Here is a 27,782-nt window from a genome sequence, read left to right on the forward strand (position 1 = left end):
TTTATTCTACACCATACACACTTGTCAGAATCAAAAAAGTTAAGTATATAACAGAGTCAGCCTAAATATATAAAGTTAAATATAAAGTTAATTGCAAAGATGCCAACCAAGCTTTCCATCAAAAAAAAGGGAAGAGAAAGTCCAGGTGCTTTTTTGCTCTAGTTATTTATAGATAGGAATGAGATCACATGATAATGCCACCTCAGTGGTTTAACTTTGATTTTAAAAGAGTTTCTGAACATCTTCCTTATTCAAGTCATAACCGGCATTACAAAAATAGTTGTTAAATTATACCTATATCAATACATATTTGAATAAAATGAGGTAATGTTCTATGTTATCCCAACACTGATCCCAAATTATTTGACAAAAACAAGAGTTTTGAAAGAAATACTTCCAATGAAAGGCATCTTGAGAAAGGAGCTAAATTTTCTTTATTTTGTCAAGCATATGATAGGCACTCAATAAAAAGAATTTCTTAAATTCCACATTATGTAATAATGTTCTCAACATAATTTATCATATGAACTTTACTACTAGACTTTTCACAAGATGTTTCTGAAGCACATTAAGTTCAGAAATTATGACATTAGGAAACAAGCTCATTATGAAAATTTTGGTCAAGGGCATTCAATGGTATTAAATTTCCTTCTCTGTTCTTTCTGTACTTGATCTCTGTAAAATTCTCCTTGTCCAACCTAAGCCTATAACAACTTGCTGACTACTCTTTTTCATGGAACATCATGCCCAAAGCATTTTTTTTTTTTTTTGTAAGCAGCAAAGTCCAGTGAAAATGGTAAGAAGATATGAGTTGAATCTCTATCTCCTTTTCTGATAGCTTTGCATTTGTTTAGGGACAGTGCATTATGTTAAATACTGATGAGAACTGAAATCTTCAGCATTTGCAGGTTCTGGAAATGCATTCTTTCCATCCTAGTTTAAGGATATGAAGAATTCATATGCTTCTTCCAATCAAATGAGCTCCAGAGCTATTTTCTAAGAACTAACTTGACATGACTAGTCACAGACCTCATACAAAGCCTACCATGAATAGAGTAATTTCAGATAAAATGATCCATTGTTTAAAGCTTGACCTAGTTAATATGTCTAAAAACTTACTGGCTATCTATCAGTCAAAACTTCCATTTTGAAGTGTTAATATCAAATGAGGGTTTTGCTATTTTTTTTGCACTTCCTCCTGCATGAAACATTTTTTTTCTTTTTTTCATGATTGTAAAGGATAATAGGACACTGTTGGCATGCCACTTTGGTATATTGATATTTTGAGCTGTAGGTACTTAGAAAGCAAATGCAGGGCTTTCTCTGAACTCCCTTTATCTACCTGAAGACATATTCTCCAAAAGGAACTCAGTTGTCATAGATGCCCTCCCCTGGAGTTTCCTCAACCAAGGAACATGATTCTTGTCCTGGAGAGGAAACTTCAAGTCAACACCACACTCAGACAAACTTTGTCACAAACTACCATGCCTCTCATCTATTCTTCTAATGGCCCAGTTATCTTTCCTAAAAATCATTCACTGTCCCCCAAGAGGCCTATATCTCTGCTCCCCTTTTCCTATAAAGATAGCATTTAATCCTGAATTCTAAAGACACCTCAGAGAGTTATTCATTGTTCCTGAGTGTCTCCTGTGTATACATGAGGTATACCTGTTAATAAACTTGTTTGTTTTTCTCTTGTTAATCTATTACAACGGTCTCAGCCAAGAACTCAGAAGGGTAGAGGGAAAATTATTTTTCCTCCCCAAAATTGTCAGAATAATAAAAATCACCTTTTATTATATAACTTAGGTTAGAATAAGGAAGCTACCTTGCTGATCATTATGGGTATGTTTTTAAATGAAGTACATAACATTTACTTAGCATAGTATCCAAGTGTCCAAAGGCTCTCAGCTCTGTAGGATCTTCAGAGGAGGCAAATCACCATTTCCACCCAGATCTGTCTTATGAAAATATCCACAGAAAATAGTCTTTGGCACTGTTTCCAATGATTCTGTTCTTTTTTTTTTTTTTTTTTTTTATGTTTATTCATTTTTGAAAGACAGAGACAGAGCACAAGCAGGGATGGGGTGGAGAGAGAGGGGGACACAGAATCTGAAGCAGGCTCTAGGCTCTGAGCTGTCAGCACAGGGCCCGACGCGGGGCTCAAACTCACTAATGGTGAGATCATGACCTGAGCCGAAGCCAGACGCTCAACCGACTGAGCCACCCAGGCGCCCCCATCAATGATTCTGTTCTAATAAGACATTAACATAGCATTCATCTTATTACAAGTTATACCAGATGAGTCAATCATTTAAGACTCAGACCTTAACATATTTTCAAATGGCTTTGACCTACAAGTCAAAAATTTTATAATGTTGCGTAGGTTTTATAATGAACATCATACCCCATTTCGCTCTTCCCTTCCCATTCACCTCCCCACCATCCCTTCCCCCACTTTCATTTTCCTCACCATATCTCACAAATTGAAATTACAACCAGCTTCACGTTGATGAAACCCCAAAATAGCATACTGCTTCATTTTCTTCCTTGTGATAATTGTGCAGCAGCAGTCAACTAAAAACACCCCTCGCTGTTCTGTTCATCCGAAGTACATGATGAGTTGTATCTCATGAATAATAGTGCTGCAAAAACATAGACAGTAAAAACAAACAAAAGCATATTGACTGATTAAAAGAAAGAACTTTCAACATCTCACAAATACACATTAAGAACCATGGCTGATCTCATCTGAGTTGTATTGCAGACATGTTTCACTTCATTAGGTTAAACTATGGGGTTTCCCCCCCTGAAAAGCACCTAATGTAGAATTAAAGTACATAATAATCTGTGGCCTGCTACGTGGGTAAGAACTAGAAGATAGGAAAGGCAGAGTTTTTTCTCCTTAGAAGAACTAAGAACAGGAAGGATAATTTGATCCAACTTCAGTGTCATTAATTGAATATCTACTGTCTGGTCTTTAGGAGACGAAATTGCCTATACAGTGGTCTTTTATATAACAGTGAACACAAAAAAGGAGACCACTTTCTCTCCCTACCCTCACCCCCAACTCAAAGGTATATTTGCATAATCTTACTGTAAACAAAGGGCAAATGGAAAGGAGCAGGAGAACAATTTGGTTCATGTTTCACCAAAGACACTCTTCTTCCAGGTTGTAACCAGAGACTTCCAAATCATCGCAAACACCTCTTCATCCCCTAACTACCTACAGGCCCAATATAGATCTTCGGAAATTAGATGAGAATAATTTCGGTGTGGGGCACCTACCTGGCTGGCTCAGTTGGTAGAGCATGCGCCTCTTGACCTCAGGGTTGTGAGTTTGTGCCCCATGTTGGGTCTAGAGATTACTTAAGTGATTAAATAAATCTTTTTTAAAAAGAGAGTAATTTCAACATGAAATAATAGCAGCATTATAGGTTAGAAACTATGACGCCTCACTGATGCATACATCTGCTGGGAAATAAGCATCCGATAGTGCCCAGAACAGATGTAAGAAACTGCAATTATGGCTCCTTAGTATGATAATTGATTCTAAGTAAGTGTATGAGTATTATTAGTTGTCTTAATTTTTTGTTGCTGGGTTTTTGCTTTTGTTTGTTTTTTTAAGGGCAGACACTTGGAGGTAGAAAAGTCTCTGTATTCTAAATCTAACAATATTAATAAGATGACCAGGAAAATACACCAAACGCAGCCTGAAGAGGATAGTAACAACACACTAAAAGATTCTTTGAGGCTGTTTGTTCCCTGATAAACCTTTATGACAGCAAACAACCCTGCATAGAATAAAATTGTGTCCCTGTGTATTTAACGTTCACCAATTTTATTCCATGGCAGCCTATTATCCTTACAGGGGCAGATGGAATATTCCTAAGGAGAAAGACTAAAAACTAGGTTTTATTTTTAAAAATCAATAACAGTAATTGTCTTTCTCTGACCAACTTATTTTGCTTAGCGTCATACACTCCAGTTCCACCCACACTGTTGCAAATGACAAGATTTCATTCTTTTTGACGGCTGGGTAATATTCCATAGCATATGATTTCACTCATATGTGGAATTTAAGAAACAAAACAGACGAACATAGGGGAAGAGAAGGAAAAAATAAGATAAAAACATAGAGGAGGGCAAACAGAAGAGATCCTTAACTATAGAGAACAAATGAAAGGTTGCTGGAGTGGAGGTGGATGGGGGATGAGCTAAATGGGTGATGGACATTAAGGAGGGCACTTGTTGGGATGAACACTGAGTGTTATGTGTAAGCGATGAATCGCTAAGTTCTACTCCTTAAACCAATATTATACTATATGTTAACTAACTTCAATTTAAATAAAATCCTAGAGGAAAAAAAAATAAAAATAACAATAATTAGTTATTAGCTCTACCTTTAAAGCACTAAAACAAAGTTTTTAAAAACATGAACTTTTTGAAAAGTTTTTAAAACATTTTTTAAAAGTTTTAAAACATTTTTTAAAAAGATTTTATTTTACTTATTTAAGTCATCTCTGCACCCAACGTGGGGCTTGAACTCAAAACCCCGACATCAAAAGTCACATGCTCTTCCAACTGAGGCAGCCAGGTGCCCCTTGAGCTCCGTTTTCAACAAGGAAACCAGGGAACACTTTAAAAGCTTAAACTTGCTTGTCCTCTTCAGGAAAGGCCCTCATTTGATTGACTTTGCTGTGGCTGTTCCAGGGTCAGAAGGCAGAGCCTGAAGCCTATTGCACAGATTAAATTGCATTTTGATCAATATTTTAGGTACAGCCACCACTTCATTATCTGCATGTGAATTTCCCAAGGGCAGTTTGCATTCTGAGACCATCTTGAACCTCTCCGTCAATACCAGTCAGGTCCCCATCCCCAAGCAACAATGTGTGCACAAGGGATGCAAAATCATTGAGAATTTGGTCTAAACCAAAAGAAAAAAAAAAAAAAAAAGTTTAGGCAGGCAAATCCTTTGGGGGGTAGGGGAGGAAATCCATTATAGTATTATACTTTATCCACTATTTTGGAAGAATTCCACCATTACTTTCTTCTAATAGCAAAGATAATGAGGAATTGACTGCTGTTGTTTCAATGAGGTCTCTCTGCCCACAAACATTTGTTAAGGACTTGTCTAAATTGTAGCTCATTTAAATTTTTTACTTATTTTTAAAGTTATTTTTTTTAAGTTTATTTATTTATTTTGAGAGAGAGCAAGGGAGAGAGAGAGAGAGAGAGAGAGAGAGAGAATCCCAAGGAGGCTCTGCACTAGCAGTGCAGGGCTCAAACTCACGAACTGTGAGATCAAGACCTGATGCAAAATCAAGAGTTGGACGCTTAACTGGCTGACCCACCTCGGTGCCCCTAAATTGTAGCCCTTTTTTTTTTTTTAATGTTTATTTATTTTTGTTTTTTTGGGGGTTTTTTTTTGTTTTTTGTTTTTTTAATTTTTTAACGTTTATTTATTTTTGAGACAGGGAGAGACAGTATGAACGGGGGAGGGTCAGGGAGAGAGGGAGACACAGAATCTGAAACAGGCTCCAGGCTCTGAGCTGTCAGCACAGAGCCTGATGCAGGGCTCGAACTCACCGACCGGACCGTGAGATCATGACCTGAGCCGAAGTCGGATGCTTAACTGACTGAGCCACCCAGGCGCCCCTGTTTATTTATTTTTGAAGGAGAGAGAGAGACAGAGTGTGAGCAAGGGTGGGGTTGAGAGAGAGGAAGACACAGAATCGGAAGCAGGTTCCAGGCTCTGAGCATTCAGGAGAGAGCCTGACCCCGGGGCTCAAACTCACAAGCTGTGAGATCATGATCTGAACCAAAGTCAGGCGCTTAACAGACTGACCCACCCAGGGGCCCCAATTGTAGCCCATTTTTAATGTGGAACTGAAAACTCCACTTTTGCCTACAGACCTTGTAACAGAATATTCTAGAATGATTATAATCATAGCTCAGTAGACAACATTATACAACCAACAGAAATGTGCAATAATCGGGTCATCAAAAAATAATAGGGTCAGTAGTGGAGCAAGTACTCAGGGGTACTGAAGTAATGCTCAGAAAGTCTGCATGGGGATAGAATTTAAAATTAATACAGAACTCTCAGGTGCCTGTGGTAGATTGAAGAGCAACTAGAAGCCTCTGGAAGATTAGGCGGACCCACTCTTAACCAAACCCCTTTGCATTTAACTCTGGGGGCATCTGGCTGGCTCAGTCAGCAAAGCATGGGACTCTTGATATATAGGTTGTGAGTCTGAGCCCCACTTTGGGTACACAGATTTTAATAAACAAACAAACAAACAAACAAACCACTTCTGTCTCTGACTTGGCCTCTTTATTTTTATTTAATTGGCAGGGGGGTGGAAGCTGGCACGCCTTCTTCAAACAAAAAGGAACCCTAAACATATAGAACCTGGACTCCTGAACATCATTTCATATGATTACTGTCTTCTTCTGAGGCGTAAGGTAGTTTCCTAATGACAGTGACCCTGATATACAAGTTAAATGACAGATACAACCAGAACTTACATTGAAGACTCTGCCATCAAATGTACATTAGGGAATCATTTCGTATTACTATTAATTCCTAAAATGAATTAGGGGTTCATTTTCTATAAAATTCCTACTACTCAAATGATGCAATTCAAGTGAAAAATACAAATCTATTGGTACAACATTGTCAATTATTCAGCAAGAATTTACTAACAAGTACTATAGATTGCATATATCAAATATCCTGTATGTCTTAGGCTGAGTATCTCCCAAATGGGAGACAAGGCTTGCATGTAGTTAGTTTATTTGAAAAAATAGGGCCAGGAGGCAGGTATATCAGCTGGGGGGAAAGGGAGTAAAACAGGGAAAGAAGAAAAACCAATACGAGGATGTATCATTGAGTTGGTTCTCATGGAGGAGGCTTAAGCATGCTTTTGAGGAGACAAAAAAGGTTCACATTTATCTACCAATTTCCATTCTCCATTGGTCAAGTGTGGTTCTATGGAACATCACATCCACTGCCCACCACCGAATTTTTATACAGGCATGCGTACAGAGCCTGTTCTAATGGTGCTCCATACCAGTGGGTCAGGGAGGGCACTGTCCTATCACATTTACGCAAAGCCACTCAAGGCCTGTATGGAATTAGTAAGTGGTTGAGTAAGAGGCAGTTCCCAGAGGACTTAGCAGAAGCTTCCAGTTATTACTGTGCTTCAGAACCAGTTGGCACAATTGGAATTAGCATATAATTTTCTAATTCTGGTCAAATATTTTTTATTTGAAGTATAGTTAACATATAATATTATATTAGCTTCAGGTGCACCATATAGTGATTCAACAATTATATATGTTACAAAATGCTCATTGTGATAAGTGTAGTTACTCTCAGTCACCATATAAAGTTATTACATCCCTATGCTGTACCTTTCATCTCCATGACTTATTTTTGTTATAACTGGATGTTTATAGTTCTTAATCCCTTCCCGATTTCACCTATCCCCTCCCTCTACCTCTCTCTCCTCTGGCAATCACCAATCTGTTCTATTTGTGAGTCTGTTTCTTTTTGTTTGTTCATTTATTTTCCTCTTTAGATTCCACATATAAGTGAAATCATATGGTATTGTCTTTCTCTGACTTATTTCACTTAGCATAATTCCCACTGAATGGCAAGATCTCGTTTTTTTTAAGGCTGAGTACTATTCCATGGGGTGTATATACACCATAACTTCTTTATCCATTCATCTACCAGTGGACACTTAGGTTACTTCCGTATCTTGTTTATTGTAATAATACTGCAACAAACATAGGAGTGCATCTATGCTTTCAAATTGGTGTTTTTGTTTTCTTTGGATAAATACCCCCAAAATGGAATTACTGGGTTGTATGGTATTTCTATTTTTATTTTGTTGAGGAACCTTTATACTGTTCTCCATAGCGGCTGCACTAATTTACATTTCCACCAACAGTGCACAAGGCTTACCTTTGCTCCACATCCTTACCAACACTTGTTATTTCTAGCCTTTTTGATTCTAGCCATTCTGACTACTGGGAGCTGATATCTCATTGTGCAAATATCTTTTAACTAATATTTTATAGAGTCATTTAGATTTACCAAGAATAACCTCAGTAACACTTTTGTGAACACAGTGAAATCTCAGTCATTCATACTGCATTCATTGTGATTCATGGACTGAGAGCAAATTTTGGTATTACCTATTTAAAAAAAAAAAAGAAGAAGGATATGCTTAGAAATTAAGCATATAAACCTGACTCCACAGAGCATTTTGAAATATTTACCTTTGCCCATCCCCCATTCGTGATATCTCTCTTTCTCTTCCCCCCTCTCTCTCTCAAAAATAAACATTAAAAAAATAAAATAAAATATTTACCTTCACCATCACTTCTATACATACAATTATATGTTGGCAGTTGCCTCTAAAACCGGTCATAGTAAACACTAAGTAATCAATTGCTGGAAGAATGAAAAATTTAAATTGTAATTACAAAGCATCTCAATCCGTTAATTAAGCAATAGGTCATCTATGATCCACTACTAGCTTGACTCTAGCCGTTGTGTGAACTTTAAATTTATAAAAGTATGCTTTAGAGAATTAGTCAGTAAATCAGATGTTTCTCTCCATCTAAATGCCTCCAGGAAGTTTGAACTAATGATGTGTCTCTTGATAAAAATAAGGAAAATCTAAGGATAGAAACAGTTAAAATTCTATTGACTATTTCTCAGGTAATTCTAGTAAACTTCTCATACCTTTGATGTCTCTTCAAATTGAGATTGTGTTTCATCTGGCTAAAGTCTTTTAAACTATATCTTTTTAGGGCGCTTGGGTGGCTCAGTTGGTTAAGCGTCTGACTGCGGCTCAGGTCATGATATCACCACTTGTGAGTTCGAGCCCTGCGTTGGGCTCTGTGCTGACAGCTCGGAGCCTGGAGCCTCCTCAGACTCTGTATCTTTCTCTCTCTCTCTCTCTGCCCCTCCCCTGCTCACACTCTGTCTCTCTCTGTCTCTCAAAAATAAATAAACATTAAAAGTAAATAAATAAACTGTATCTTTTAAACAACTGAGCTATCATTCATATACCATAAATTCACCTGTTTTTAACATTTTTTTAACATTTTTTTATTATTTGAGAGAGAGTATGCACACACACACACATGCATGCAAGTGGAGGCAGGACAGAGGGCAAGAGAGAAAAAATCACAAGCAGGCTCCAAGCTCAGCGAGGAGCCCAATGTGGGGCTCGATCCCATGACCCCAGAATCACGACCTGAACCATAATCAAGAGTTGGATGGTCAACCCACTGCAGCACCCAGGTGCCTCACCTGTTTTAAGTGTGGAATTCAATGAATTTTAGTATATTTACAAGGTTGTACAACCATTAATTACCACTAGGACATTTCCATCACCCCAAGAAGAAATTTCACTCCCATTTACAGTCACTCATCATTCTTTCAACCCTAGGCACCACTACTCTACTTTCTGTGTCTATATTTTTGCCTTTTCTTGGACATTTTATATCATAAGCATGATGCATTAAGGGTCATCCCTGCTGTCAACCTACATCTTTTACAATGAGCAAATATGGTTGTTCTGTATGTTGTTTGCAAACTGAAATCATCTTATTTCAGTTTCAAGGTAAAATTTCTGGGGGTGCCTGGGTGGCTCAGTCAGTTGAGCAACGGACTTCGGCTCAGGTCATGATCTCATGGTTTGTGAGTTGGTTTGTGAGTTGGAGCCCCGCGTAGGGCTCTGTGCTGACAGCTCAAAGCCTGGAGTCTGCTTCAGATTCTGTGTCTCCCTCTCTCTCTGCCCCTCCCCCTCTCATGCTCTGTCTCTCTCTGTCTCAGAAATAAATAAACATTAAAAAAAATTTTTTTTAATTTCTGTTACATACAATATTAAATAAAGCCATTTAAAGAATTAAAGAATCACATACAAAAACTTAAGTAAAAAATCCTTTTTATACAACTTTTATTATCTGCCAATTGTAAAAATAATAGGCTCAGCATATTAAAATACTGAATATAGAGAACTACAGACAAGTATAAAATTTTATGTTAATTTTAGAATAAAATAAAGGCTCTCTTACTACCTCAATCCTTTCTAATGTTGCATTTAACTTTAAAATATTATTTTCTTCAACTTTCAAACTATTTGAAAAGTTGCAAGAATAGTAAGATAAACACCTTATACTCCACGTAGATTTACCAATCGTAAACATCTTGCCACATTTACTTTTTCTTAGAATAACTCATTCTCTCTCTCTCTCTCTCTCTCTCTCTCTCTCTCTCTCTCACACACACACACACACACACACACACACAGGAAAGTTACATGACACGTCAACCCTAAAGACTTCAACATGCATCTTTTAAGTACAACAACATTTTTCCCTGTAATCATAACACTATGATCATGCTCAGGAAATTTAATGTTGACACTGCTATTATCTAATATAAAGCCCACATTCAAATTTTCCCAGTTATTGTCCCATTAATGTTATAAAACTAAAAATAATAATAATAATAATCCAAGTCAATTGAGAAAAATTCATTGCACCCTCCTTTAATCTGAAACAATTCCCTGGCCTTTTTCTTTTCTTTTCTTTTCTTTTTTTTGACACTGACATTTTTGAAGATTGCAGGCAGACCAGTCATTTTTCACTACATCCCAAAAGTTAGACTTGTTTGATTGTTCCTTCATAATTAGATCCAGGTTTAGCTTTTCTGGGGGAGAGGGGAGGCCAGGAATAGCATATATATTTTCTTCTATCTTCTCACTGTATTAGAATATGCCTAATCATCTTTTAAACATAATTATTATAATTTTCACATAATTGTCATATTATATACAAATGTTTATGCCCTGTCTTTCAAAAATAAGCATATTATAATTTCCCCATAATATGAAAAATTCTTCAAAATCACCACTTTTGATGGATACATAATCCATCATATAGTATTATCATTTATTTGATAAATACATTCTTGATTATTACACATTTAAGTCATTTCCATATCATACTATTATAAAAATGGTATACACGCTTAGGCATATTATTTGGCCACATACATGATTCCTTTCTTAGAATACATTGCTAGAAATGTAATTACCTAATATTATTGGATTAAAGGTATAAACTCTTAAATATTGACAAATTAAAGAAATGTGACACCTAGCCTTCAAGAAGGCCCCCAATGATCCCTGCCTCCTGGTCTTCCTACCTTTATGTGGTCCTTATACACATTTACCAAGATTGGTCTGTGTGACCAAAAGAATACAGCAGAGCAATGATAGGTCACCTGCAAGGTTAGGTTATAAAAGAAACTATAGCAGGGTGCCTGGGTGGCTCAGTCGGTTAAGCATCTGAGTTGGGCTCTGTGTTGATCTCACGGAGCCCCCCCCGCCATCAGACTCTGTGCTGACAGCTCAAGTTTGGAGCCTGCTTTAGATTCTGTGTCCCCCTCTCTCTGCCCCTCCCCTGCTTGCTTGCTCTCGCTTTCTCTCTCAAAAACAAACATTAAACAAAAATTTTTTAATAAAAAAATAATAAAAGAAACTATAGCTTGTCTTGGTCACTCTTCCTCTAGGGTCACTAGCCCTGAGAGAACCCAGCTGCCATATTGTGGGGACAGACTGGCAGCCTATGGAAAAGTCCACACGGCCAGGAACTGAGGTTGTTGGCCAATAGGCATGACCCACTGATCCTGGCCAACAATCTCAAGAGTGAGAGTAAAAGTAGTTTCTCCTGACCGAGTTGAGCTTGCAGTGACCACGTCCAGCTACGGACTGCCCTTCCTAAGCAGCAGGTTAAGCAGTCCCTAGGTCCCTGATCCACAGAAAATGTGAAATGATAGATGTTTATTGCTTTGAGCTGCTAAGTATTACAGTAACTTGTTACTACAAGCGATACACAATTGATAGAAAAAGTGTAAATCGTCTTATATTCTCACCAGCAGGGCACGAGGGCCTGTCTTGCCAAGCGGAATTGCAGTCTTTTAAAAATCATTGTTAATTTCAAAGATTTCTTTTTAAAAGGCATCTCTTGGGGCTCCTGGGTAGCCCAGTTAGTTAAGCATCAGACTCTTGGTTTTGGCTCAGGTCATGATCTCATGGTTTGTGGGATCGAGCCCCTTGCTGGGCTCTTCTCTGGCAGCATGGAGCTTACTTGGGATTCTCTCTCTCCTTTTCTCTCTGCCTCTCTCTCTCAAAATAAATAAATAAACTTTTAATAAATAAATAGGCATTTCTTTATTTAAATTTGCATTTCTTAGACTATCTGTGAGGTTGAAGTTTTGTTGTTGTTTTTTTTTCAAAAAATTTGAGTCACTAATTCATGTTCTGTGAATGGATTAATCTGTTTACTCTTTCTGTACAAGTTTTGCCCAAACTTTCTATAAAAGTTTTCTTATTATTATGTATGAATTCATTTCTCTTTTCCAGTTATATTGCTGGTAGAAATTTTCCCAAATTATTTTTAATTCTTAAATTTTATTTAAATTCAAGTTAGTTAACACATATGGGGCTCCTGGGTGGCTCAGTTGGTTGGGCGTCTGACTCTTGATTTCATCTTGGGTCATGATCTCACAGTTTGTGGGTTCGAGCCCCACATAGGGCTCTGTGCTGGCAGTACAGAGCCTGCTTGCAATTCTCCCTCTCCCTATACCCTGCCCCTCCCCTGCTTGCTTGCTCTCTCTCTTAAAAAATAAACTTAAAAAAATTTCAAGTTAGTTAACATATAATGTAATAATTATTTCAAGAGTAGAGGGGCACCTGGGTGGCTCAGTCAGTTGGGTGTCCAACTTTGGCTCAGGTCATGATTTTGCAGTTGTGGGTTCAGGCTCTCCATTGGGCACTGTGCTGAGAATCTGGAGCCTGGAGCCTGTTTCAGATTCTGTGTCTCCCTCACTCTCTTCCCCTCCCCCAGGTCATGCTCTCTCTCTCTCTCTCTCAAAAATGAATAAACATTAAAAATTTTTTTTTAAATAATGTTTTCAAGAGTAGAATTTAGTGATTCATCACTTACATATAACACATAGCCTTAAATTTGCCATCTTAACCATTTTTAAGGGTATGTTTCAGTAGTGTTAAGTATTTTCATACTGTTGTGCCATAGATCTCTAGAACATTTTCGTCTTACAAAACTGAAACTCTATACCCGCCAAACACTAATTCTGCTACCCAACTTCTCCCAGCTCTTAGTAACCACCTTTCTATTCTCTGTTTTTATGATTTTGATTACTTTAGACATTTCCTATGTGTGGAATCATACAGTATTCTTTTCTGACTCACTTAGCATAACATCCTCCTGGTTCATCCATGTTGTAGTGTGTGACAAGACTTCCCTCCTTTTTCTTTTTTAAGGCTGAGTAATATTCCCCTGTAGGTATATTCCACATTTTCTTAATTCTCTCATCTGTTGATGGGGATTTGTGTTGCTCCCTCCTCTTGACTATTGTGAATAGTGCTGCAATGAACCATGGGTATGTAAATATCTCTTTAAGATCCTCTGAATTCTTTTGGACATACACATACAAGTGAGATAGCTGGATTATATGGTAATTCTATTTTTAGTTTTTTAATGGGGCGCCTGGGTGGCTCAGTTGGTTGAGCATCTGGCTTTGGCTCTGGTTGTGATCTCACGGTTATTGAGTTCCAGTCTCATATCAGACTCTCTTCTGTCACTGCAGAACCCACTTCAGATCTTTGGGTTCTCAGTCCCCCTCTCTCCGCCCCTTCCCCACTTGCACTCTCTTTCTCTCAAAAACAAATAAAACTAAACGAAAAAAATTTTTTTAATAATAAATTTTTTAAAAAAGAACCTCCATAACGTTTTCTACAATGGCTGTACCATTAATCACGCTTTTTTTTTGAGAGAGAGAGAGAGAGAGAGAGAGAGCACACGTGTGCAAGCAGGGCAGGGGCAGAGGAAGAAGAAGAGAGAACATCTCAAGTAGGCTCCACAGCCAGTGCAGAGGCTGATCTCACATCAATGAGATCATGACCTGAGCAGAAATCAAGAGTGGCTCAACGAACCGAGCCACCCAGTTTGTTAGTACTTAATTTAGAAATTTTGCATCTAAAGTTATAAGTGAGGTTGGCCCATTATTTTCTTTCCATAACTTGCCTTGTCTGGATTATTTCCAAAAGTGAGGTTTTGGTTTTGTTAATAATCTATGTCTTTATTATTTTTTATTTCCTTAATTTCCATTGTTAATTTCATTATTTTCTTTTTTACTTTGTTTTTTCCTAGCTTTTTGAGATACACAGATAGCTCAATTATTTTCAATCTTATATTTTAAATTCATTTACATACATGCATTTCATTCTAATTAATACTAATTACCTTTTCAATTACCCACAACTTTTGGTATGCTGTATGAATAAAAATATTTTATAATTTCCATTATGGTTTCCCCTTGAACTTATGAGTTATTTAGGAGAGTATTTGATATATTTTAGTTTGTGACTCCAAATTCCATTGTACAGATAAAGAAACTAAAGTCCAGAAAAGTTAAACATCTTGCTCAAAATTGTATAGCTAACGTGTGGGCTGAAATTAAATCTCCTGATTACCACTGTATTTTACCTTTCCAATTTCTTTTTTTTAACTATTTTTAATGTTTATATATTTTTTGAGGGAGAGAGACAGAGCACAAGCGGGGGAGGGGCACAGAGAGAGGGAGACAGAATCTAAAGGAGGCCCGAGACTCTGAGTTGTCAGCACAGAGCCAGATGGGGGGCTCAAACCCACAAATGGTGAGATCATGACCTGAGCTGAAGTCAGACGCTAAACCTACTGAGCCACCCAGGTGCCCCTACCTTTCCAATTTCTTAATTCATATTCTTATCCTATCAGAAAGTTTCCTGACATTAAATCAACATTGCCGTTAACTTACATTACACCGAGAATCCAACTTTTACTAGCCCCCTCTATTATCCATTTTTTCTAAATATATTTAGACATTGTCTCTCTGACTTTCTTATCCAGCTGGATTTATTAATTTCTAGCTATATCATGTGGCTTAGTGCTTAGCACATGTTAGGCTCTCAATAAAAAATTTATTGAGGGAATTTTTGTTTAATGAATGTTTAAAGAATATTATGAGTGCCACCTATAAGCTTTATTAAACATCAAATGACAAGTACTGGGATGAAAGGAATTTTTCTGGCTTATCATAGCACAAGTTCAGGGGACTAATGATAAAAAATGAAATGAACAAGAAACCAGAATTGCTGTCGAAATGAGCTACGATTCCATGGTCAAAAAATGTGTGTGGGGGAGAACTGAAATATATGGATAAATAAAAATGAAATAGAAATAACAACAACCAACTTTTATTTAACATCCTATAAGAAATAGATTTATTATCTCCACTGTATAAAGGGGGAAGGGAACCCCTGAGTCCCTTGTCTAGGTGACAGAGTTGCAAGTGACAACTCTTGGATCGGAATTCAACTTATGTCTGACTCCACAGCCCATCATCTTTGCAATAAGCCACAATTTTCTCCAAGGCCTTGTCTTCCCAGCTCTAGCCCACCCCCTGGTTGTAACTGGGAAGTAGGAGAGATCTCTGAAGCAAAGGGAGGGGCTGGTGGTATCCGGATCGATCTCCAGTGAATACAAAATAGTTTGGTAGAGGTCAAATACTACCACATTTTTTCTTAAAAATATTTTTTTTAACACTTATTCGGTTTTGAGAGAAGGGGATAGACAGAGCATGAGTGGGGGAGGAGCAGAGAGAGAGAGACAGACAGACAGACAGAATCTGAAGCAGGCTCCAGGCTCTGAGCTGTCAGCACAGAGCCCGACTCGGGGCTCGAACCCACGGACCATGAGATCATGACCTGAAGTCGGACACTTAACCGACTGAGCCACCCAGGTGCCCCATACCACATTTTTTTCGTGTCCTTGAGAATAATCTTTGGCAGGGGTGGAGAGGAATTAGACAGCTCTGCCTTTAACATACTGTTGACCTCTTTTCCTAACACCTCACTAAAGCTCACAAATGGAATCTAACGTCAGAACCTGCAGTGCCATGTTAAGAATATTGTAATATCTCACAATTAAAGAGCTCCTTTGTGCATATTTTCTCTAGGCATCTTTTTAAAATCTCTGCATTTCCCTTTTATTATTTAATAAAACTATGTTAATTAATCTTACCAATGTAATCTGATACTGCACAATAGCGATTGTCTTCTTGGTTATTTAAATATTACATATTACATCTTTGCTAACAACTATCTTTTCATTATTTTATACATTTATCAAAGCTGTTTCATTCCTTTTGTACCAGTTTCTGATTTCTTCCTTGAACATCCTCCTCCATAACGTTTAGGATCTGCGAGTTGGTAATTAGAACGACCATTCCTCCATCTCCAACTTTTAGATTGTTTGCTTTTTTCCCCTTCAGTTTTGTGACTTCTCCTTGATCTCTATAATCATTATTTTTTTATAATAGGTGTGTGTGGTGGTTATAAAGAAATGTTCTTATGACATGGAGAAATGTTCATTTACAAAGTTAAAAAAAAAAAAGTAAAGCAGGATTCAACATTGCATATAAGACGTGACCCCAACTAAATGAACATTTATATGCTTTACTTAGATTAAATTTTTAAAAAACTAGACCAAAATATTGACAGTCATCACTTAGTGGTGAGATTATAAACAATTTAAAAAAAATTTTTTTTAAGTGTTTACTTATCTTTGAGAGAGAAAGAGACAGAGACAGAGCATAAGCAGGGGAGGGGCAGAGAGAGAGGGAGACACAGAATCCGAAGCAGGCTCCAGGCTCTGAGCTGTCAGCAAAGAGCCCAACATGGGGCTTGAACCCACAAACCACGAGATCACGACCTGAGCTGAAGTCGAACACTTACCTGACTGAGTCACCCAGGCGCCCCGAGATTATAAGCAATTTTTAAAAATTCTATGTACTTTTCATGTTTTCTACAATGGGTACATATTATCTTTTGCCAGACCTGGGTCAGAGCCCAAAGTCAGAATTGAGGCCAAAAGGACAATTTTGCTGAGGACTCTTGCTGCTGCTAAGGGCTGTCCATCCATGGAAGACTTCCCCTGCCAGCCCCGTCCTGAGGCAGCTGTTTCTGGTGGGCAGCTGGTAGGTATGCGTGGCGTGCATGGGGTGTGGGTGTGTGGGGCAGGGAGGAGAAACCCAAGAGAGAGGTCTGACAGACTGATATCTCTGGGGAGGGACTGGAGCTCTCTTCGTCTGTGGTTAGAAGCAGATCTCACTTGGAATAGAATGGAAATAAATATCAGGATCCAGATGAAAGCTGAATACCTCGTATCTATATTGTCCAATTCACTCTCCACCTTGAGGTTCATTCCCCTGAATGATATTTGAGGATATTTGAGCAAGTTCTGGTCTTTTAATTCAGATTAATTGTGTAATATTTAATATGTTTTCCAGCATCCCTTTGTCTCAGTTTTCTCAAGTCATTAAGGGCCTAGTAAGAATCGTCTACTATATCATTAAAGTGTCATGAAGATATAGGAATAAATATCTCCTATTTACTTTGCCACTTAGAATGTAGCTCTTTGCCCCAAATTATGTTGCCTTTCTAGGTTAGAAAGCCGTAGTGGGGGAAGAGTGCATACCCTTTTCTTTCCCTTTTAACTATCCAGACTTTATTCCATTATTCTTCTTTCTGGGAAATGAGACAGAAGAAGTGAACTCCTGTCATCTTAAAAGGTTTGTTTAATGACCGTCCCATGTGAACACACGCAGTCTTAGCTGAGAAACATGATTGCTGCAACCATATAGGCCCCTAAGACGGACTCATTTATCAAATATTAAAGAGTCATTTCATAGAATGGCTTTTGTGGCCACTTTTCAATAGAAGTGAAGCCTGAGCAATTATAAGAAAAGCAAAGAATGCTTAGGTTCTTTTACTGAAGGGGTCAGTCATCTAGCATTTGGGAGACCTGACATCATCACCTATGTGAGTTTCCCCCCAAGCTAAATTTGCACATGGAGCAAAAAAATACACCATTTCCCATGGCAAATAAACATAAAGAGGAGACCTTTTCAAGGGGCTATTTTCTAAGATTTAATATCTAGAGCTCAGTTCTTTTTAAATTTTTTTTTTTTTTTTTTTTTTTTTTTTTTTAGGTATCTAGAGGGAGAAAGAGTGTGCAAACCAGGGGAGGGGAAGCAGGAGAGAGAGAGAGAGAGAGAGAGAGAGAGAGAGAGAGAGAGAGAATCCCGAGCAGGCTCCACAATGAGCATGGAACCCCACCTGGGGCTTGGATCCCACAACCCTGGGATCACTATCTGAGCCAAAATCAAGAGTCAGGCACTCAACCAACCGAGCCACCCAGGAGCCCCTAGAGCTCAGTTCTTGTGCATTGATTCATATTCGCTCATATCCAGCCTCAGGCTTCCCATGAGTTGTTGGATTAATAGACTAAACTGCTGAGTAAAGTTGAAAGGGTAGAGTTTGGATAATATATCATTCCTGCATGATCCTCCTTATCGTATCTAAACTGACAATCAATTCCGTTTGGCACAACATATGACTCCACACATCAATTGCCAGAATATAATAGTAATGTCAGATATTTATAAGGGCAGAGAGATTAGAACTGATAAAATAACAAAGTAATTGTTAAGGTCTGTATTGTATACCGTGGGTGTACAATTATTATTTGTGCTCACTGCATCTGATGTTTGCCCATTGCCAGCAGTATGGTGCCTTTCGTGCACATGGCTTGAGGAGGGAGCCATGGATCTGTGCTACTGGAATGCTGTGGGATTGTCTTCTGGCCATCAAGCTAAGACCCAATAAGGCCAGCATCCCAAGCAGGATTAGGGCTGAATTCTAATTCAGCCTTCTCTCTGGAATTGCTCGCCCACCAACACAGAACTGGTATAACTGGGCCGCGCTGAAAGTCTGGCCGGCTCACCAGATATTGGCAGCAAGCCATTCTCTATGGAGATGTTTGTTTGATGTTCAAAACATGCAAACTTAGCATCTTTGGTCAAGGAGAACAATAACCTTTTCTTATTCAACATAAACGATGATCCTTTTTTACAACAACAGCAAAAAAGTCAATAAAAAACTCTGTTTGAAACCAGATTTTTTCCCCAATATGAATAAGGGTTCAGTTATTTTCTCCCCTAAGCTTTGGAAGTGCTCCTCTCTTTTTGGACAGTTTTGTATCTCCTTTCCAGTACAGATGTCTATTGCCTTGAAGGCTTTCACAAGAGAATTTAATCCTTGGCAGTGAAAAGAAAGAATCCCACGGGGCAAGTGGAGGGGCGGGGAGGAAGAAGAGACTGGCCAAGTTGAAGGAGGTTGATTTGAATGGAAAAATCCTTTAGTCATGCCAAAGATGTGAAATTATCAAAGACACAAAGATCTTATATAGAAAAAACTATACAGAAAAAAACACAAACTCTTTCCATACCCCAACTGTGATGTCAATTCTACAATAGGTTATCCTTGAAAAAGAATATTACTCTCACCTTTTGGAAACCCTGTGCTACTTTACAGTGTGAGTTATATTTGCTCCTAGAGATCTGAAATGAGTGAACACTAATATGCACTCTGTTTCAGGTTTAAGCTAGGTTTGTCCCCAATACCTACTGTTTCAGGAACCAAAAATAGATTCTTAGTGGATCGCATCCCAAATCTTAGTTTCAGCATTTATTTCCACTTATCTTCTGCCTTGACTGTTTCAGCTAGTGTTCTTTGATGGCAAGCAATGGTAGCTGCTCTGGTAAACTTAAGCAAGAAAGGAATTTTGGGGGAAAACTGGGGAAGCTCCAAGGATTGAGGAGAGGAGGCTAAAGACCCAGTAGTGGAAAGGACAGACCCAGGCAGCTTACATGAGTCTTCACACCATGAACTTCTCAACTGCTGCATCTGAAACAAAGGATTCTGAGTCCAGGAAGAGAGAATCTGACTGGCTTAACTAGGTTCAACTCTTCGCTCCGTTCGGGGGCTGGAGGAAAACAGAGTATCTGAACAACAGTCCCACCAGATGGCATATCCAAAAGTGAGGATGGAATTACCAAAAAGTAAATGGAGATGCTATTATTGAAAGAATGGGGACTGAAAGCTGAGCAGCTAAGGGAAGTAAACCCAGAACAGCAACAACAAAACAAATGTGTGCCAATCCCCATCCCTTTCCATTTCACTGTTTCGTATGTTTTCTGCTCTTTTGTATGTTTCCCTCTCTTCTTTTTTCCTTTATCTCTTTCTGTCTTTCTTGCCTTTTCCTTATCCTTTAAGGTTCATCTGTTATTGTAGCTGAAATTTTTGTCATCATTCTTGCTTTTTCCTAGAGATCCTACTATCAAAATTATATCACCTAAACAACTGATTCTTGTGGGCAGTGGTGTTAGCTGAGTAGGGATCAATCAAATGTCCACATTGATTTTTGAAAACATACTCCTGAATTTATCCCTTTTAAGCCAGTAACTCACTCAGCTGCCTACCATTCTGCTTCTAATTTAATTGTTATAAATGAATTCCTTTAATTAACACAAGGAGGCTTCAGGAATTTGTGATTGGAAGGATATTAATCTAATATTTACTATTTCCATCTTATCATGAAATCAGTCAACCTGTTATCAGAGGAAGCCAGGGAACAGCTCACCCGGCTGACATAAATGTGCCAGAGTAAAATGATCATTTACGATGGAGACAGAGGTTACAGGTCAGACCTCAGATCTGCATCTTTCTGACTTTGTGAACTTGGTTTAATTATTTATCTTCCTCAAGCTTCCTTGATCTCATCTGTGAAGTGGGATATAGTTCTCATCACATTTGGTTGTTACAAAAAGTCAATAAAATTATAATTGAAAAATATTTACCATACTACCTGGCATATAATGGGTATGCAGTAAAGGTTAAATTCCTCATTCTTCCAACAAATATTTAATGAACATCTACTATGCCCCACACACCATGCTAGATGCCAAGAATGGGAAGAAAACAGACATGCTTCCTCCTGCTTAGAGGTTACTTTCAAGTGGGAAAGACGCATTAATCAAAATCCAATATAGAAAGTATTGGTACCAAAAAACATATTAATTAGAGGGTCACAGACAATGTCTGCTATAGGCTCAATGTTTGTATCTCCCACAAAACTCATATTGAAACCTAATCCCAAAAGGGATTTGGAGGTAGGGCCTTTAGGAGGTGATTAGGTCATGAACGTGGACCCCCCCCCCATGGATGAGATTAGTACCCTGATAAAAGAGACCCCAGAGACCTATGTTACCCCTTCTTCTACAGAAGGACACAGCAAAGAGATGGCCATTTACAAACCAGAAAGCAGATCCTCACCAGGCACTGAATCTTCTGGTATTTTTATCGGAGGCTTCCTGGCCTCCAGAACTATAAGAAATAAAAATTTGTTGTTTATAAGCCACCGAGTCTGTTATTTTGTTATGGCAGCCGAAATGGACTAAGGCAGTGGCACTCACACTATATAAATTAACTATAGATGTGGGTTAATTAAGGGAAACACTCACATTCAGTAAATCAGAGTAAACTCACTGGAGACATGTGATTGACAATTCTGGGTATTCTGGAGAAACTTTACCGTCTCTCATTTTACCAAAAAGGATTTTTATTAAAGAGATGATATTTCTATGTTTGCATAAGAAAAAGAGGACAAATTGTTTTGCTTGATAGAGAAGTTTCAATGATAGGATTTTGCATGCAATCTTTGGGAGGCTGAAATCATGTACTTTAATGATGTAAGCACTGAATGAATTAGGCTATGAGCAGTCGTGGAGGCGATCAAGTCAAGAAAAAGAGACAACCCAAGAAATTTTAGGAAAAAATGTTCTTAGTGTTTGTGGCAGACATTGCTAGTTACATACCAGTGTCTTATTTACGCTTCTTTACTAAAAGCACTCCAATTTTTTTAGCTTGGCCCACTGTTTCCCAGATAAAAGTCTACCTTTCTGAGTTGCCCTTGTAGCTAGGTGAGGCTACATGACCAGCTAGGTGATCAGAAGACAGCAGAAGTGTTATGTGGTCTGAAAAGTCTGCTAAAATTGAGGCGCATTCTTATACTTCCCTTTTCCTCCTGAACCCTCCTGTCAGGAACTTTAGCACCATCTTAGGCCACGAATGAACCATGGGACTTAAAGCCATGTAGATTCACGCGACAAGATAGAAAAAGCCTGGGTCCCTGGTATTTGCTGCCTTCATCCCACCCTTGCACTGCCTATCTCCAGACTTCTTCCATGTAAGTGGGAAATAAGCTGTCTAGTTTAAGCCACTATTTTGGGCAATCTTTATTTTTAAGCAGATGTTCAAATTTAATCAAAATTGATATATTGCTTGGATAATATGCTAAACGTTATGGGGGGTATAAAATAAACGTGTCACATGGCCTTTTTACCTTAGAAGTTTATATTGAGTTGATCCTTAGATTTATGAAAAGTTATTTGAGAGTTGTAGGCGATAAAGTTGGAGCAGTAGCCTGGAGCCAGAATGCATCGGATCTTCTGGACCACCGTGAAGTCACTGGACTTTTATTCTATTTATAGAGAATTTCAGTGTCATCATTTGACTTACATTTTTAAAGGATCAGGTTCTTCACTTCTGGCATGGTACACTGGGTAATTTGAACAAACACTCCCACTGAAAACAACAACAAAAACAAAAACCCCGGACAAAATGTTAGAAAAAAAAAATTCCTTGAAGGCACTGGAGAACCAACAAGTTAATTAAGAATTACAGGGCCAAGTTCCAGAAGAAGACAAATCACAGACATAAGCTTGGCAGTTAGGGAACTTTTCCTATAGAACCTTTACCAATTCTGGAAGAAGTGACTGAGAAGTTGAGAAATTCATATTCTTGACAGGCTTGTGAAGCTGGGGCGGGGGGGTGGAATTGAAATCACAAAGCGTTGGGGAATAAGCCTGGTAAACCATTTGGGCTTTGAAGTGATACTTAAATAGGCTACCTTACAGAAGTAAGGGTGAACTGGGAGTCAACTGACTTTCACAGGGAGTGAATCACTGGTTCAAATCAGCTTAATCATGCAATTGGATTGCTACAGCCCCTTGCTGCCATAGAAGCAAATTTCTGTGAAAACATTTCACAGCCAAAATAGCCAAGTACACAAAAGGAGACATGAATGGAAACCTAGATAAACAAGAGAAAACAGAAATAGACCCACTGAGGCTCCATCCAGCACAGAGTTAAAAATAGCTATATTATAATTTAAGAAACAAAACAAATGAACATATGGGAAGTGGGGGAAGAGGAGAGGGGGAAACAAGCTGAGGCTCTTAATGATAGAGAACAATCTATGGGTTGACAGAGGGAGGTGGGTGGGAGATGGGCTATATGGGTGATGAGTACTAAGGGGGGCACTTGTGATGAGCACTGGGTGTTGTATGCAAGTGCTGAATCATTGACTTCTACTCCTGAAATCAATACTGCACTGTATGTTAACTAACTAAAATTTAAATTTTTAAAAAAAGGAAAGAGAAAAAATAAAAATAGCTATATTTAATATGCCAAGATCAAAAAAGACTGAGATTTTGGAAGTGAACTGAAACTCTAAAAATGAGCCCCCCCAGAGTTTATATCTGAAAACTACAATAACTAAAATTAAAAAGTCAATGGAAGAGATTAATAACAGATTAGACAAAGCTAAAAAGAGACTTAGTGAACTGGAAGATGGAGCAGAAGAAAATATTCAGAATATACAGAGAGAAAAGTTAGAAAATACAGAACAGAGGATAAGAGATATGAAACCTACAGTGAGAAAGTCCAAGATACATGTAATTAGAGCCCTAACAGGAAAGAGAGAGAGAGAGAATGGGGCAGATGGCATATTTGAGAGACAATGGCTAAGAATTTTTCAAAATTAATGAAAGACATTGAGCCCATATTCAAGGATCTCTATGAACCCAGACAGGATAAATAAAAGAATTCCACACCTAGATTCATCAGAGTAAAACCAAAGACAAAGAGAAAAATCTTAAAATCATGTGGGAGAAAAAGGAGCCACAAATTTCAAAGCAACAGCAAACTTAGGACTAACTTCTTCATAGACTTTTGGAAGCCTGAAGAAAATAGATAATTAAAAATGCTGGAAGAAAATAACTGTCAACCTAGGATTCTATACCTAATGAAAATATCCTTCAAGAATGAACCTGAAATAAATATCCATACAAGCAAAAATCAATAAAATTCATAGTAACAGATTCATAGTAAAAAAATACAAAGGATACTTTTTAGGCAGAAAGAAAATTATCACAGATAGAAGCCCAGAGATGCAAGACAAAATAAAGAGCAATGAGAAGGTTAAGTATGTGAATGAACATAAATAAAAATTGATTGTATAAAATAATAATAATTTATGGTGGAGTTTTCAATAAGTATGAAATTAAACTAAAACACAACAATACCATATAAGTCAGGAGAAGGACAAACAGAGTTTAAAGATTCTAAGGCTCTAAGGCTCTTAACATTGTCTGGTAAGAGGGTAAAAATACCAACTAATATTAGACTTTGATAAGTTACTATTATAATCTCTGCGGTAAAAGAATAATACAAGAATATATAACTAATAGAGGGAGGAAGTTGGAATATTTACATAATAAAATCAACCCAAAAGATGAAAGGAAATGAAAGAAAACAGACCATAGAGCAGGAGGAACAAATAGAAAGAAAATATCGTGATGGTTGGTACCAACCAAAACATATCAATAATTATATTAAATGTAAGTGAATTACATGTTCCAATTGAAATACAAAAATTGTCAAACCGGATAAGAAAACAAAATTCGATTACATGTTGCTTACAAGAAGCACGTCCTAGGGGCGCCTGGGTGGCTCAGTTGGTTGAGCATCCAACTTCAGCTCAGGTCATGAGTTCAAGCCCCTCATCAGGCTCTGTGCTGACAGCTCAGAGCCTGGAGCCTTGAGCCTGCTTCGGATTCGGTGTCTCCCTCTCTCTCTGCCCCTCCCCCACTCATGCTCTGTCTCTCTCTGTGTCAAAAATAAATAAACATTAAAAAAAAAGCTAAAAAGAATTCTTAAAAAAAAAAAAAACAAGAAGCACATCCTAAATACAAGCACACAGAAAAGGTGAGAGTAAGATGAGGGAAAATGGTATACTATGCAATTATATATTTTTTTTTACATTTATTTATTTTTGATAGACAGAGAGAGACAGAACACATGTGGGGGAGGCGCAGAGAGAGAAGGAGACACAAAATCAGAAACAGGCTCCAGGCTCCAAGCTGTCAGCACAGAGCTGGATGTGGGGCTCGAACTCACAAACCGCGAGATCATGACCTGAGCCGAAGTCAGACGCTTAACCGACTGAGCCACCCAGGTGTCCCTACTATGCAAATATTTTAGAAGAATCATTCTAGCTGTCATGAGGGCAATAAGTAAGAACTATGGGCAAAAAAGGCAACTTGGACAGAAGCATGAGATTTATTTCAAGTGGGAAAAACAGAGGTCAAGAGATTGCAATAGCTTAGATGCTCTGTGAGGTGCACTTAAGTGTAATAAAGCACTGTAGAAAGACTGCAAATATAAAAAGAAAGAAGGTATTCCTAAGAATGCTAGGTGCAAGAATTAATATCTCCCCTACTATATCTCTCCCCTTATTAACTACGTGCTATTATTAGGGCCAAACTAAGGACAAAAGAGTCCTGGCAAAAGGACAGAGCACTTCCAAGACTCATACAAGTGGTCCCAAAGGACGTAAGAAACCCGAGGTTAAAGGCCATCCCACTTTGCTGTACTATTCGGACCTGCCATAGACTGCACTCATTGTAGGGCTGCTCTTGCCATGCTACTCTAAAAAGTCAAACTTTAACTCAAAGATATTCTTTCGGAAAGACCTGTAATTTTTCAGCTTCAGCAATACTGGCTTACAGATCCTTGAAATAACAGGACTATTCTTTAATTTCCTTCGTTCCTAATCCCAGCAACATGCATACTGATACCCATTGTGAATGTTTAACTCAGCTGCTAGCACAGAATGGAGAATACATTGTCATTAATAAGATAGTCACCAATCGGTGAAAGAGTGAGGAGAAGAATAAAGAAATTCTTTATAAATTCTATTTATTTTCTGGTCACATTGTTAGGAATGACAGATTGGTTAGGTGATGACATCCTTATTAACTCATTTATCACATAATCTGGAAGGGATTGATATGTAACACATGCATAGATGTTTTAAGCCTTATTTTGTAACTGATGCTGTTTGCTTATCCTCCCATTCTGAATACCAGTATCTTGGTTGCAAAGTTACTTAGAGTCAGTTAGTTTAGATGCCTTTCAATTAAAAAACATATGAAGGAATTCTTGAGTTAGAACTTGAGAAAGATCACTATGAGTTGAGAAGAGAACCCAAACTGGAATGAACTAGGCTCAGTCAACTTAGTATAAATATATGTTATGGGGGTGCCTGGGTGGCTCAGTCGGTTAAGCGGCCGACTTCGGCTCAGGTCATGATCTCGCTGTCTGTGAGTTCGAGCCCCGCGTCGGGCTCTGTGCTGACAGCTCAGAGCCTGGAGCCTGTTTCAGATTCTGTGTCTCCCTCTCTCTGACCCTCCCCCGTTCATGCTCTCTCTCTGTCTCAAAAATAAATAAACGTTAAAAAAAAAAATTTTTTTTTAATAAAAATAAAAAATAAATAAATATATGTTATGGAAACTGTAATTAAAATATAGTCTTCGGGTGGCTCAGTTGAACGTCCAACTCTTGATTTCAGCTCACGTCATGATCTCAATGTTGTGAGATCCACTCCTGTGTCCATCTCTGTGCTGGACATGGAGCCTGCTTAAGATTTTCTCTCTCCCTCTCCCTCTGTCTCTCCCCAGCTTGCACTCCTTTCTCTCTTTCTCTCTCTTTCAAATAAAATAAAATAAAATAAAGCAAAATAAAATAAAATAAAATAAAATAAAATAAAATAAAATAAAATAAAGCAAAATAAAATAAAATAAATAAAATAAAATAAAATAAATAAAATAAAATAAAATAAAATAAAATAAAATAAAATAAAATAAAATAAAATAAAATATAGCCTGCAAGTGTTTTGGTGAAATACCCAATATATCTCATTAATTATTTCAATTAGAGAATTCTTGGTTAATAGTTAACAGAAAACCCTGAGTTAAACTTGCTTGGGAGCTCCCCTCTACTTGCTAGATGAGGTGTTGCCCAATTCATGAACCAGTTAATAAAGCCAATCAGATCTTCAATAAATAAATAGGTAAACTGGCTTAAGCATAAGGAAACATTACTTCACATGAATAGAAGTCCAGGAGCACAGGACTCAAGATCGGTTGATTAATAATTCAACAAGGTCATTAAATACTGAAGTTCTTTCCATTCACCCACTCTCCCAATTTCAGAGAATAGATTTGGTTGAGTATATTCCCAATAAAAGAAGAAAGGCCATCTCTTCCTCTCTTTCATCAGAGTGAGAAAACCTTTTCCAGAAGCCTCTCAGCAGACTTTTCCTCACTGGGTCACAAGCCCCTTTCCTAATTGGTAAGGCGAATGGAATTACCACAGCCAGCCTCGACTGAACGTCTAGTGTGCGGGAAGGGTGGTGAGAAGTCAACGGTAATGAGCACTCTGCCAGGGCCCTGCTGACAGAGGAGGCTGTTTCTCACCTCATCTGGTCCGTGTCTTCTTCCTCTGCCCCTGAACTCTGTCACTCCTGTTCCTCTGTCCACTCCATACTGGCCCATGCTAGTGTTTTCTTTCTGATGTGATGTCTGTAGAGCATTCTCATTCTTT

At 38.0% G+C, this 27,782-nt stretch overlaps 1 long non-coding RNA gene across 2 annotated transcripts; it reads right to left on the reverse strand.

Moving 5' to 3' along the window:
- Window positions 1-417: 417 nt before the first annotated feature.
- Window positions 418-27,782, reverse strand: LOC109265906 (uncharacterized). 2 transcript variants are annotated; one of them, XR_002079414.2, is made up of 3 exons: window positions 27,656-27,782; window positions 22,575-22,640; window positions 418-2,645 (listed from the first exon to the last, which is right to left on the reverse strand). It is a non-coding gene; the product is annotated as an uncharacterized LOC109265906 (long non-coding RNA). The 2 variants fall into 2 exon arrangements; XR_008421037.1 differs by lacking the exon at window positions 22,575-22,640.

This window comes from Panthera pardus, unplaced genomic scaffold, assembly GCF_024362965.1.
Source record: "Panthera pardus isolate Hobbes unplaced genomic scaffold, ASM2436296v1 HiC_scaffold_1, whole genome shotgun sequence".
NCBI classification, from domain to species: Eukaryota; Metazoa; Chordata; class Mammalia; order Carnivora; family Felidae; genus Panthera; species Panthera pardus.